The sequence below is a fragment of the Felis catus genome, chromosome B3 (assembly GCF_018350175.1).
Source record: "Felis catus isolate Fca126 chromosome B3, F.catus_Fca126_mat1.0, whole genome shotgun sequence".
Classification (NCBI taxonomy): domain Eukaryota; kingdom Metazoa; phylum Chordata; class Mammalia; order Carnivora; family Felidae; genus Felis; species Felis catus.
Genome location: NC_058373.1, coordinates 112,646,186 through 112,660,097, shown reverse-complemented (window position 1 = coordinate 112,660,097; position 13,912 = coordinate 112,646,186). Strand labels below are relative to the sequence as shown.

The window sequence follows — 13,912 nt, the reverse complement described above, 5'->3', positions numbered from 1 at the left end:
CTAAAACCTGAGATCATTTTGTTTCTGTCCTAGCTCTATGATTTTATGACACAATTGAAAGGAACTCAGGAAGTACCAAGTTAACTTTCTCATGTTTTGGGTAGAAGAAAAACTAAATTTACCATCTTTCATATTTTCAATATAAATTATCTTAGTATTTTTAAAAACAATTAATGGAGTGATAGGTTTTAACTATACAATAGATGTTTTAAGATAGGGCATTTTTAAGACTGTGTAGTTAAACCTGAAGTGAATTAGACAGGAAAATTTCTATTTCTAAAGGTCAAAGTAGATACGTATTTATCATATTGTGATGGTAAAGATATGTTTAACGCTCAAAGTTGGGAGTGAAATAAATGACTAAATGTATTCTTAATCCTGTTTCTACATATGAAGTAATTTAAAGTAATTGGGAGCAATACAGGAATAAAGTTTGCAAAATAAACTATTCCAGTACAGAAGAAGAAAGGCAAATGAAATAAAAGATAAGTTATGGAGGAATATAGAGAAAGATTAATTTTTTAATATTTTATTAGAAGTAGAGGGACAGTACTAAATCAGATTGTAGCTCCGGCAAAATTTAGGTCAAGGACTTGGCAAAATAATTGAACTGTATCAGGTATCCCAGCATATGTCCACTGAATCCCAGCATAACGTGATATCTAACAATGGCAGAAATTTTAAAGGAAAATTAACACTACCATAATGTCTTTCAATAAAAGCTGCCTTAAAAATAGAGGGCCAGCAGGCAGGAGAAAAGGAAATTCTTAAATTCCTAAGTTTGGGAGTTAATTACTTTTATTTAAATATATAGTTAAAATAATGCCAAACTAGCATTATCCAGAATCTCTCCTTGGTTTTCCAAACTCAGCTTTCTAGTATGATTCTGAGGTCTCCCGAGAAGAAACACTATTTCCATGTGATAAACTGCTTTATTGATGTTTGTAACCTTTACTTAGAGACTGCAAATCTTAGAGTCTTAAAAATCAAGTATGTCATATTACTGAGAACAATCTTAAAAGAATTCTTTGGACAGGGCTAACATTTACTTCATCATCTGCTTGAAAAAGTCACATAAACAGTGTTCAACACTTAATGAATTTGGAATCCATATAAAGATGATGTACTCCAAAGTATAGTAGCATACGTTATTTAAGGACAAAGGAAGAAAATATTAAAATAGCTGAGAAGTCTTTCACTTAAACAGATACCTCAAAAACATTTATGCATCCACGCAACAAATATTTATTAAGCATCTAATATGCCCTAGGTAGTATTCTAGAATTGATGTTACAGTAGTGAATAAAACAAACAAAATAAAATAAAATAAAACTACAGTAGTGAATAAGAGTGTGTAAATTCACCATCACCTACCACATGAAAAACCTGATTGACAAATTGTAAATGAGAACTATCTACAAGAGATGTAATTCACTAATTTTTATAGATTCTCTAAAATAAACCACTGGATTTGGCTGGACCACAGTGGTCTACCTACAATGCCTCTTCTCACTGTTCTAAGAATTGTTTTACTATATGCAACTGGATCCAATGAAATGGCTCAGTGAAACTCGGATTTATATTAGGAAGTATTTAAGGCCATCGTATACCACTTTTTGCACTGTGATCCTCTTTAGGAGGAGCTATATGAGAAACTTTCTCTCAAGTGTCATACTTAGGAATGGGTACTCCCCTGGGCTACCAGTTTGTGTTTGTTTAACTATGATGCTTATGAATCAGTTACCCTTGAGAAGAGTCAAATCTGTGTACCCTTTTTAGTAGAGGACACAACCTAATTTCATCTTATTTTTCCTTTCCTTATTTTCCCACATTTATTCTATTAAAAGGTCTATTTTTGTTTCATGTATTTGGGCAAACCATCCTAAACATCTTTTCAGAGTATTAATAAATATATGGATGATGAATGGATGGATGAATAAACGTATTCTTTACACAGAGGTCTTCATCTTTTTCTAAATGTAATTTAGGGAGGACAATTAATGGTGAAGCCGTCTAGATAATCTGGGCCTCCAGACACAAATTTTGCTTGTTTTAGAATACAAAAGAAAAACAGATACTTTGGTGATGCCACTAAAAGGCACTGGTGTCTACAGTGGTGAGTGCAGAAGTGTCACACTCCTTCTAGGACTAAACACAAAACAGCATTTTTGATTGGATATATACATTTTTTTATCATTCTCTTGTTGAACAAAAATGAAGCCAATGAAAAGAATGATAACAATATTAATTTCTGAATTCTTTGAAGGATGCGTATATATATATATACACACATATATATGCATACATACACACAAGATATTTCTAAATAACACACAGAACAGTCCTTTTTTTACATCTATATCAAATATTATCTTTTCCATAAAACATTAGAGCCCTTCTATTTCCTTTGTATTTTCTCTTCCTCTAAAGCTGTTTAGTATAGCAGAAAGATCACCATCTGTGAAGTCAGACAGTGACACAACAGTTACAGTTCATGAGAGTAAGAGCTGGATGTATTGCGGAACCTAGGACAGTGCTCAACATATAGTATGTGTACTCAATAAATATTTGTTGAATAAAAGAATGAATAAATGAACCAATATAGGTTTGAAACCCAGCTTTATCACATAGTTGCTCTGTGAATTAGAACAAAATATTTAACCTCTTGGAGCTTCAGTGTACTTATGAATAAAATGGAGATAATAATGAAACATACCTACATCTTAGGAGAACTAAATGATACAAGTCAATAACCTAGCATAGAATAGGCATTCAATATATGGTAATTCTCTTTGTGCCTCTTCTTTCTAATCCACCTTACTTCCTTGCAGTTTTGATTGATTATACCAGTTAGAAAATAGGAAACATACAAAAATCCAGAAATGAAACCTAGAAACAGTGGTTGAGAAGCAAAGATGAGGGGAAAGAGAATGGAGAGCAAGAACCTAAATGTAAGAACACTGGCAAGTGGGAGGCAGGGAGAATACTGAAATACTGGATCTAAAAGGAACAAGCAGCCAAATGAAGTGGGAGTTGGAAGGTGGACAACAGGGCAAGAGCCGGGTAAAAACATCTATAAACCATAAATGAAAAGGTACAAGAAGGTGGCAAAGAGCAATGGAATAAAACTTAATTTAGAGGAAATGAGAAAATTGTGTCTAAATTAGTAGATCATAGAAACAGAAGAATGGTTTTAATAAGTGTAGCTTTATCTGTGCCTGTTAATGAGTAGGTAACAAGCATTCATTATCAATAGGCTATTCATAATGAGTGGCAAAAAAGAATGCCATTAAAAGTTTGAAATTTTTAAATTAAATTGTTTCTAACTTTCTTATACATTATCTTTGTTTCCTTGAGCAGCAGGAGAAGTTTATATTCCTACTTCACATATAACATTTTCTGAACTAGTGGAGTCCAAAATAATGAGGTTTAATTGGATTTAGCCACTCTCTTTAAATAAAACATTTCATATTTAACTTCTTAATACTTTCTAAACTATGAAAGTTGCTAAATACTTTCTAAACTATGAAACCACCTAGGGAAAACCACTTATTGTGATCTTTTTATCAAAGACACTTTTAAGACACATTAAAGTCAGAAAGTGCTTCATAGACTGTTCAAGTTGCAAAAAAAGGGTGTTATAAACAATAATTTTATAGCTCCGAGAACTTGCCAATGAAATTCAGATCCATTTTAATTTCACAGGAAAAACAATATCAAAAAATGTTATTGCTAACGGGCCATGTGGTTTAAATATGTACAGGACACATATTAGCTAAATGTAAATGTGCAGAAATTCCTTTTACTCATGGTGACTGTGAAAAACCACTTAGTATAGTGCTTTTCTTTATTTTTCTAGACATATTTTTATCAACAGAGCATAACCTATGTATTAATATCTATATGACTGTAATTTGACTATATAGATTTAACAAAATTTCCTACGAATTACTGCAGTGCCCTCTGCTGATTAAATAGTCTTAAATAACAAAGAGTATCTTTAAAACTCTTTTTTTTTTTTAACGTTTATTTATTTATTTTGAGAGAGAGACAGCGCGAAGCCCTATGTGGAGCTTGGACCCACGAACCATGAGATCATGACCTGAGCCGAACGAAACCAAGTGTTGGCACCTCAAAATCTGCATTTCTAACTAGTTTCTGGTTATGCTTGTGATGCTGGTCAAAGGACCAACTTTGAAAAACACGTTACAGATGGAAGGAATGCGGTAGATTAATGATAATGTGTACCACCTGATCTAATTTTCATGCTCACCTTGTATTCAACTTTGTAAAGTAGACTGAAATAAATATGAGGAGCCTTCATCAGAGCAAAATATAGACCTACTGAGAAGATAAATTAGGTAATAAATAGTTTAATGACAGCCAATTAAATTTACCCTACTTTATCAATTAAAAGGTAAACACATTAATTTTATTTTACACTTTAAAAAAGGGTTATAATAAACTAACAATTCAGAGTCTGCCTCTGTAAGTATCGTATGGCACACAGAAGCTATCTTTTAATATATTTTTTTTCCTTAAGACTACACATGATGGATAAAACCTGTACACGACTAACTCCTAGATATTCAAGAAGGAGCACCAGCTACAAATCTACTCCTTTCTCCTTTCATTTAAGAGACAGAGCATAATGGAAGCAAGAGGGACATTATTCTAAAGGCAGCCTTGAATTTATTCTAATTGATTAAAATATTCACTTGCATAGTTTAATTTATTAGTTGCCTATACCTTTCAACCAATCATAACAAATCAGTGTATCATAACATGTGACTAAGTGGTTAAAGGCTACTGTTACAAAGGAGAAACTGCAACCAGGGAATGAAGGTACTTATCTGAGTTTTATTTGGAAGAAACGATCTTATTTATATACTTCTTTAACTCAAGAGTTTTTAGACTTCTTAAATATTTACATTTTCTTCCACTCCTAGAAGAGTGGAGATACTCTCATTTTGTTTTTCAGTTAAAGTTGTACAATGTTTAAGTAAGATCTGAGCATGATGAAAGATCAAAGGAGACAAAAAGCACACAAGAGTAAAAATTTAAGTACCACAGCAATGTCATCTTCCATCCCAATGAAGTGAGTATAAGATGCCAACAGCCCCACAGTTCAACTCAGTTCTCATTAAGTGTCACCAAGTTAACATATCACCAAGGTTTAAAGATAAGTATTTCTTATAACATGGCTCCCTAAAGCAAGCTAACCAGTTTATCTAGCTCAACAAAAGGATTTATTTTAACATTAGAGTAAAAGTAAGTTTCTGGGCTACTGAGACTGTCTTCATCATGGGTAATTAAAAAATTTCCAAGTATTATTTTATGAAAAATCTCACCTTGTCTGCTAACATTTAGATCCCAACCAAGTTGTTAACCAATTTGAGAGTATATAGCAAATACTTCTTAACTTTACTTTTCTCTTTCCACAGTGAGTTATTTTTTCACATTAATTTCCTCCTTTATCTAAACATTAACTTGATAATCAAATTATCAAACAAAAATCAGGGAACTCAGATGATAAAATTATTTTTATAAGAGATTTTCATGAGAATACTTATCTTCATATTCCACTTACATAAATAGCACTACTTCACATCTCATTGCAGGAAAAGGTGAAAGACTAGTGATACTTCTATGGATTATTAGTATTTTTATATCTGTAATATACATTTATTCACTTTTGGCATTATGTAAAAGACAATAAGTGTTTTAAAATTAAAAAAAAATTTTTAATGTTTATTTTTGAGAGAGAGAGAGAGAAAGAGAGAGTGAGCAGGGGAGGGTCAGAGAGAGAGGGAGACACAATCCGAAGCAGGCTCCAGGCTCTGAGCTGTCAGCACAGAGCCTGATGCTGGGCTTGAAGCCACGAACCATGAGATCATGACCTGAGCCGAAGTTGGACACTCAACCGACTGAGCCACCCAGGGGCCCAAGAAAATAAAGTTCTTTATGGTAGATACATAGTACATATGTCTTTCAATCTATATAAAAAAAATGTTACTCATTCATGCTCCTTTTCAAAAGCTGATTGTGTACATAAGGGAAGATATCTTGTTTCTCAAATCTAAAGAAAAATGAAGTTGAAAGATGATACAATTTATAATTGTACTATAAGGGGGCTGTCTGGTTACTCAACAGGTGAGAATATAGCCCAGTCTCTGTATTCCACCTACTCTGGAGTTGTTTTTTGTTTGTTTGTTTGTTTTTTTAATGTGGTTAGAAGTGTACAATTTAAACAGAAACATAACAGCTGCCTAAAAAAAATCTATACATTGGGGCGCCTGGGTGGCGCAGTCGGTTAAGCATCCGACTTCAGCCAGGTCACGATCTCGCGGTCCGGGAGTTCGAAGCCCGCGTCAGGCTCTGGGCTGATGGCTCAGAGCCTGGAGCCTGTTTCCGATTCTGTGTCTCCCTCTCTCTCTGCCCCTCCCCCGTTCATGCTCTGTCTCTCTCTGTCCCAAAAATAAATAAACGTTGAAAAAAAAATTAAAAAAAAAATCTATACATTGAATTTCCACTTTACTAATGATCACACATAATTACTTGGTATCCCTAAAGCAGTGCAAGTTTTAATATTTATATCCCAGTGTAACTTTAGGCTGTCCTTACACATCTTAACTGAGAATAAAAGAAACAAGCTCCTACTTTAGACCTATATGTACTGTTTGCAAATGGCTCACTGCCAATTGATTTTAGACAGTCTCAAACTGTGCTCTTTTGCCCTAAGGTATGATAATTCTCACTGTGGACTCTTTATAAAGTATCTACATTGCGAACACATAATTATCATGTTTAAATTTCTTTCTACAAAATTAGGTTCTCACAAAAATAGTCACATGGGATAAAGTGAGAGGAACAAGACATAGGTGAAGTCAAGGAACTGGGATAAATGGAAGAAATGCTGAGAAGAGAGAGAAAACAGGTAAAAACAGTTCCTTTCTGTTTTAATTATCATTATAAAGTGTTGTATTTTGTCATCTCATACCACCCTCAATTTTAAAATTAGAAGCCAACTGGGAAAGAAGAAAATGAGTAAGTCCTTCCTAAAAACAGAGTAATCCAATATTTCTGTTATTTTGAGATAAACTTAACTAAGTTCCATTAGTAAATATGAGAGAAAGATGTGTACACGTAAGTATTTGGAGCCTATGGCATGCTAGAGCTTGAATTAAACAAACTGCTCTACAGGTTTGCTCATCTAAAGATTGATTTTAAAGCTACTAACCTCTCATTTTATGATCGTCTCACTTTTTATTCATCACCTATAACCTAAGAGTCCTTCATTATTCACATAATAAGTGAATATCAGCTTATGTTTTTATTTTTATGCCTCTGGAAATTTATCTCTCAGTTTTCCATTTTTAAAAAGGGGTCATGATGCTTGCTACTCTTCTTATAAAACTAAAGTATTAACACTATAAAGTATTTTTAGCTAACTAAAAGGATGTCACAATATAATGTTAGTTATGATAACATACTCTACATTTAATTTATAATGCTCTGAAAAAAGCTTATTTCTCTACTACATTGGAGAGTTAAACATGAATATCATTTAACCACATAATTCAATAGTAGAAATATTCACATCAGAAGTTTTTATTTATGTGCTTTTACAAAACACCTACAGATATTCTCTATTTAAATAGTTAACATATTCCTATATTACATAATACAGAAGAGATTTATTACTTCTCTTTTGGTAAAATTCTATAACTAATCCAAAGCCACAGGGTAAATCAGTAGAAAACCTCAGAAAGGAACTCATACCTGTAGACTCCAATTCTGAACTTAATCCATTAATCATTATTATATGCTTTCAGTTTATAAGACATTGCACCCTATTCAGACTTAGGATTTTTTTCCTTTGCTTAAATACAATAAAACATATAAAATACTTAGTATCATTCCTAATACATATCAAGTGCTTAACAAATGTTGGATACAATTATTTGTACTAAGACAAAATCTGAAGTCATCTATGTTGTATAAGTTGTTGCTATAGTCAAAGCCATTGTGAAAACTGAACAGTTCTATCAGAAACAGTGTAGAACAGAAGCTAGGAGATGAATATGTCTGTTTGTAATGTGTTTGAATGATCAAAAGATGTCTGACAAATGCAACATGCCAGCAACAATCTTTAAAACTTAATGAAGAATTGGGGTGCCTGGATGGTTCAGTCGGTTGAGTGTCCGACTTCAGCTCAGGTCATGATCTCATGATCTGTGAGTTCGAGCCTGGCGTCGGGCTCTGTGCTGACAGCTCAGAGCCTGGAGCCTGCTTCGGATACTGTGTCTCCCTCTCTCTCTGCCCCTCTCCCGCTCATGCTCTGTCTCTCTCTGTCAAAAATAAATACACATTAAAGAAATTAAAAAAAAAAAAACTTAATGAAGAATTCTCAGAGCAGTGGTTTTGAGGACACCAATTACCAGAAAGATAGCCTTGGACACTACCATAAATCTTTGGGAAAAGAATGTGCAAAGACTGAAAATATCCTTTGAAGGAAAAAGAACTAACAGCATCTCCTGATTTATGCTTTCACCCAAGTCCAATAGAAAACAGTAATGTAATTATGTACCTAAGCAAAGATGAAAAACTATGTCAGTAAATTTTATTAACTTAAATTTCACCAACGATGACACACTAAAACTTAAAGCTGTAAAAACAGTAGCTGTCAGGACAGGAATAAGACTCAGGATGGTGTAAAATAGGGTAACACAAAGAGGCAATGTTCCATTCACTTCAAGTTAATGCTCTGCTGCTCATCTTAAACACAGGGGTCTAAACATACTCATTTTATTATCTATCTATTTCTTTATTTTAGAGAGAGTGCGACAGGGGAGAGGGGCAGAGGGAGTGAGAGAGAGAATTCCAAGCAGGCTCCATGCATGGAGCGTGACGCATGGCTTGATTCCACGACCCTGGGATCATTAACCTAAGCTGCAATCAATAGTCAGGTGTTAAATCAACTGAGCTACCCAGGTGCTCCTTAACATACTCATTTTAAATCAACCATTATTATACTTCACAGTAGAAAAGTTTACTTTTTAAGAGCCTCTACAAATACAAGAATGGATAAAAATAATTTAGTGAGTTACAACCTAGGAGAACTATAAAAGGAAGAACACATTATTTACTAAATAAAATTGACATAAGTTAAATGAAAGAAGGTCTTTATGTTTATTATATTGGAAGAAAAATCTCCTAACAAGAACTTAAAAATGATCAGAGGCTTAATTTTTAAAAACTGTTGTAAAAAGCAGTGCAGCTATCCTTTGTCACTGAAAAAGTATAAACATAGGAATGCAAAAAAGATCATAAATAGAAAAAAATCTTGAAAATTACAGTTCTTATATATACTCTAATTTCAAATATGTGTATATAAAAGAAATATTTTTTTTCAATGAGATTCCTCCAAGGAATCATAATTTTTTTTAAATTTTTTTTCAATGTTTTTTATTTATTTTTTGGGACAGAGCGAGACAGAGCATGAACGGGGGAGGGGCAGAGAGAGAGGGAGACACAGAATCGGAAACAGGCTCCAGGCTCTGAGCTATCAGCCCAGAGCCTGACGCGGGGCTCGAACTCACGGACCGCGAGATCGTGACCTGGCTGAAGTCGGACGCTTAACCGACTGCGCCACCCAGGCGCCCCTGGAATCATAATTTTTATACACACATGCACACACACACACACATTTTTTTTTTTTTTTTGGTATGGAATATGGGGCTGATATCTATGAATCAGGATCTGTAATTTAAGCTCTGAGGACTGAGACTTTCGGAACATTCATACTATCGTACTTAGAATAAGGTAGTTCGCTATCCAAATGAAGCCTGTGTGGTGTGTGGTCTCTTTAAAGATTGAGATTTAAGAGAAGTCAAATAGAGTTGACCACTGGGCAAAATAATTATACTTCGTAAACTGAGAATAATGTATATGGGTGTGTGTACACATGTATACATGTTCTAGGATTGGGATTGAAGTTGTCAAGTTAGGGCCATAGGAAACTGAATAGCTGACTTTATTAGGGCAGCTGGTAGACGTGAGGAAGAAGTTGGTTGTATCTACTGGCACTAAACAAAGCCCGTCATCTAGTCAGAATGGGAAGAAAGGATTATCCTATTAACAGACACACGACGCACATACCAACATACACACACTCCTGAGGCTGTTCATTTATAACCTTTCCTCTGTCCATGCTACCTTGATGCTCTAGTCCAATGATACGCTCCAGGAATTGTACCCTAAGTGTGGCTCAGGGTATGCAAGAGCCAAACCAAATTCACAAGAATCAACCAACAAAGGATATAAAAAATTCAGGCTTTTTAAAAAAAAATTAAATTCAGGTTTTTAAAACAAACCTGAAGGATTTGGTAACCAAGCAATATTGTTTTATATTAAGACAATCATGAGGTTTATTCAGGTCCTCTCCTCACATAAAAAACTGTCCAAGAGCAGAGGATGCCCAACGCAGGAACATTAAGTGGGGCAGGTGAAAACTGGCATTTTGCTCGAATCTGCAATAGGAAAGGTAGACTTCAATACCTGACAGAATTTGCCTCTAGGGAAAGACAGAAAACAAAGAAATAGGTGGGGATGTGGAGAATGGCAAGACTGGATTCTGTCATGTCCTGGTTTCCCAGGAGTTTTTTTTTTTTTTTTTTCCATAATGCAAGTTGCCCAGAAGCTACGAGACATTTTGTAATTTTCTCTGAATAATTTTCAGATAACACAGCTGTGTCAAATTCTCTATCTTTTTAAGCTTTTTATATTACAAAATGATGGGTTTATGTAAGGAATATTTTCCTTAATCTTCCTGACCTGGCTCTGATCAGCAGCAATGAAAAGAAAACATCAAAGAGAAACAGTAGTTGTTTAAACTTGGAAGGAATCAGAAAAAAAGAATAAAATTATGATATAGTATTCATTTTCAGCATCTCAAAATAAACCTGGCCTAAATCAATCAGGGCAAATGTAGGTCTACTCTTAAAAGTTATTTATAAAAAAGGAGATTAAATCTGAGATATTCTTGTGTCATTGAGAGATAGGTCAGAAAGCTAAGTAATAATTAATAGATATCAAAGATAATAGATATCAAAGATATCTATTATCTGTGAAAAGCAGTAAAGATTATTTAAGGCAAGGGACAAATAATAAGGTTTATTATCATAACTGAAAAGCAAGCTCAGAATTACTTAAGTGCTACCTCAGAACAATATGAGACACTATAATGTTTTGAGTCTAATATGATATTAGGTATGACTATGGGCATAAATCTTTATTTTATTTTATTTTGTATCTAGAATTATTTATTTATTTATTTATTTATTTATTTATTATTTATTTATTTATTTATTTAAATATATGAAATTTATTGTCAAATTGGTTTCCATACAACACCCAGTGCTCATCCCAAAAGATGCCCTATTCAATACCCATCACCTACTCTCCCCTCCCTCCCACCCCCCATCAACCCTCAGTTTGTTCTCAGTTTTTAGGAGTCTCTTGGGCGTAAATCTTTAAAGATAAAAGGACACTGCTTTTGGTTAAACTGTAGATAACTGCAATCTGAGACTCAAAAATGAGTGAGTTTTCAATCCCGGTATATTAAGATCATTCTATAGGTTGGTTTCAGTTTTTCAGTTAAGTAGAACAGTGAAATTATTACAAATGAGAAGTAAAATTATTATGTGGGAGGAGCAAAGCTTTTAATATTATTTTTATGTTAAATATATGCTAATTTCATTATGTGATAAAAGATTTTAAGAAGCTGTTCCCCAAAGCATAAAAGTGTAAAGGCATGTGCAGTAGAAAAATTGACAATACTGAATACATTAGAAAAGAAAATAATACAATGTGTAATTCAGTTTTGAAATATAATATATAATATCTTCATTCAAGAAAACACTTTAGAACTTTCATGTAACCCATAAATTTAATAGGTACATGGCATCCTAGGATTTGATATATTGTCCTAATGAATACAGTCTTAAGTGTCTTCTCAGGCAACATTTTAGAACAAGTTTCTGTCTTATATTATGAACCTCAGAGTAGACACTTCACATATTTACAACACATAATGAAAACTTGTATAAAATAATTTACAAAATAACTTTTTCAATACTTCGAAGGTATTATTTTACTGTCTTATTCCAATGTTGTTTAAAAGCCTTCTGTCATTCCTATAAGTGATCTTTTATTTATGGCTACTCTTAAGATCTTCTCTTTTATTTTGGTTTAGAAGTTTCACTTTTACATATTTATTTTATTTATCCTTCTCAATTTACACCATATCTTGAGGATGTGTGGTTTCATGTTTTTTAGCAGTTCAGTAAATTTACAGCCATTACCTCTTGAATCATTGCCTTTCCTCCATTCTTTCCTTTTGTGGCTTTGATGTAATGTGGTTTGGACCTTCTCACTTCTTCCTCCATACCTTATGTCTCATATTTACATAACATTTTGTCTCTATGTAGTTATTCCAATATGAGGTAATTTCCTCAGATAGATGTTTCAGTATGCTAATTCTCTCTTCTGCTGGTCTAATCTGCTGTTTCATCTTTTTACAGATTTAAAAATTTTAATGTATATTTTCTCATTTCTAGGAGTCCTATTTTCTCCGAAATTGCTTATTCAAAAATAATGATCTCTTGCAATGTCTTTATCTTTGTGCGTCTTTGTTCTTTTGAAGATTTCATCATCAGTGGGTTAAACATACACCCTGGCTTGTCAGGGACAGTTTGATATACTTCTGTTTTGTCTGCATCCTGTCTGGTCTAGCAATAGTCCTAAACAAAAGTTTCCCAGTGTGAAAAATGAATGATAATAGTCACCAAATTCTTAGCTATATTGTATTTTGTATTGGACAGTTCTAGTAGTTGTCACATTTTTCAGTCCACCTATTGATTAATGGTTTTGTTGATATTCATTACTTGATCTTAATCTGTTAGAGTATGGCTGACCCAAACTGGAGAAAATTTCCTTTGGAGAAAATTTATTTCTGCTTCTACCTTTCATCAGAGAGTATGTTTAATCACTGACTGGTTCCATTTTAGCCTCCCACAAGGATCTCACAGTCTTAGGGAATTCCAGGCTTAATTTTACACAGGGTTTTTGTCCAAGCCTAAGTGTCTCACCAACAGCACAGGTACAGCCATCTGTCCTCAGGGCTTCTCCTCCCTTTGCAAAGTCCAGGCTTCCTACAGTTATGCTTCCTGCTCTCTGCTGCTTTGACCTTCAACTCATGGTATTTTGGGGGACACAATGAATCTAATGACTGACACTCTTTATGTCCTTTCACATAGTATGCCTCACAGGTTATTTCTTTGTACTGGGTCAAGTTTTTCTAGAGTGGGAAGGCTTTTTAAGTACTAAAACAACAATTATTCTAGGCTGTACCCTATTTGTAAACTGTTGTTATTCCCTATCAAATGAATGTCTTTTACACCATTACACTGAAATGTTTGATACACTGCAGATTGCCCTATAGAAAAATGGTACCAATTTATACTCTGAACAAAGGTCTTTTCACCCAAGCCTTGACACTTCCAGGCAATCTTTATCTTAAATAGTTATTTAAATGATGTGTACAAAGCAATACAATATTTTCAAATTTTACATTTCTTACCAGTTATAATGAACACATATTTAATAGCAATTTGCTTCTTTCCCATTGCAAACTGCCTGAATATATCTTTTGCCTGTTATTCTATATTGGTGTCCATGTTCTTGCTGTTGAATTATTAAGAAATTTCTACATATTTAAAATATTAAACTTTAGCAGTTAAATCTCTTGCAAATATTAATTTTTAACATTTAACATTTGTAACAAGTTTTTGCTTAGTTGGCATTTTCATTAAAAGGTTTCCAATGCTTATTAACAGTGGGGGTTTCTATC

General features: G+C 33.6%; 1 protein-coding gene across 16 annotated transcripts in view; it reads right to left on the bottom strand.

The window, feature by feature from the left end:
* GPHN (gephyrin) overlaps window positions 1–13,912 on the bottom strand; it is a 635,834-nt gene that overhangs the window by 283,446 nt on the left and 338,476 nt on the right. The window lies entirely within an intron of this gene.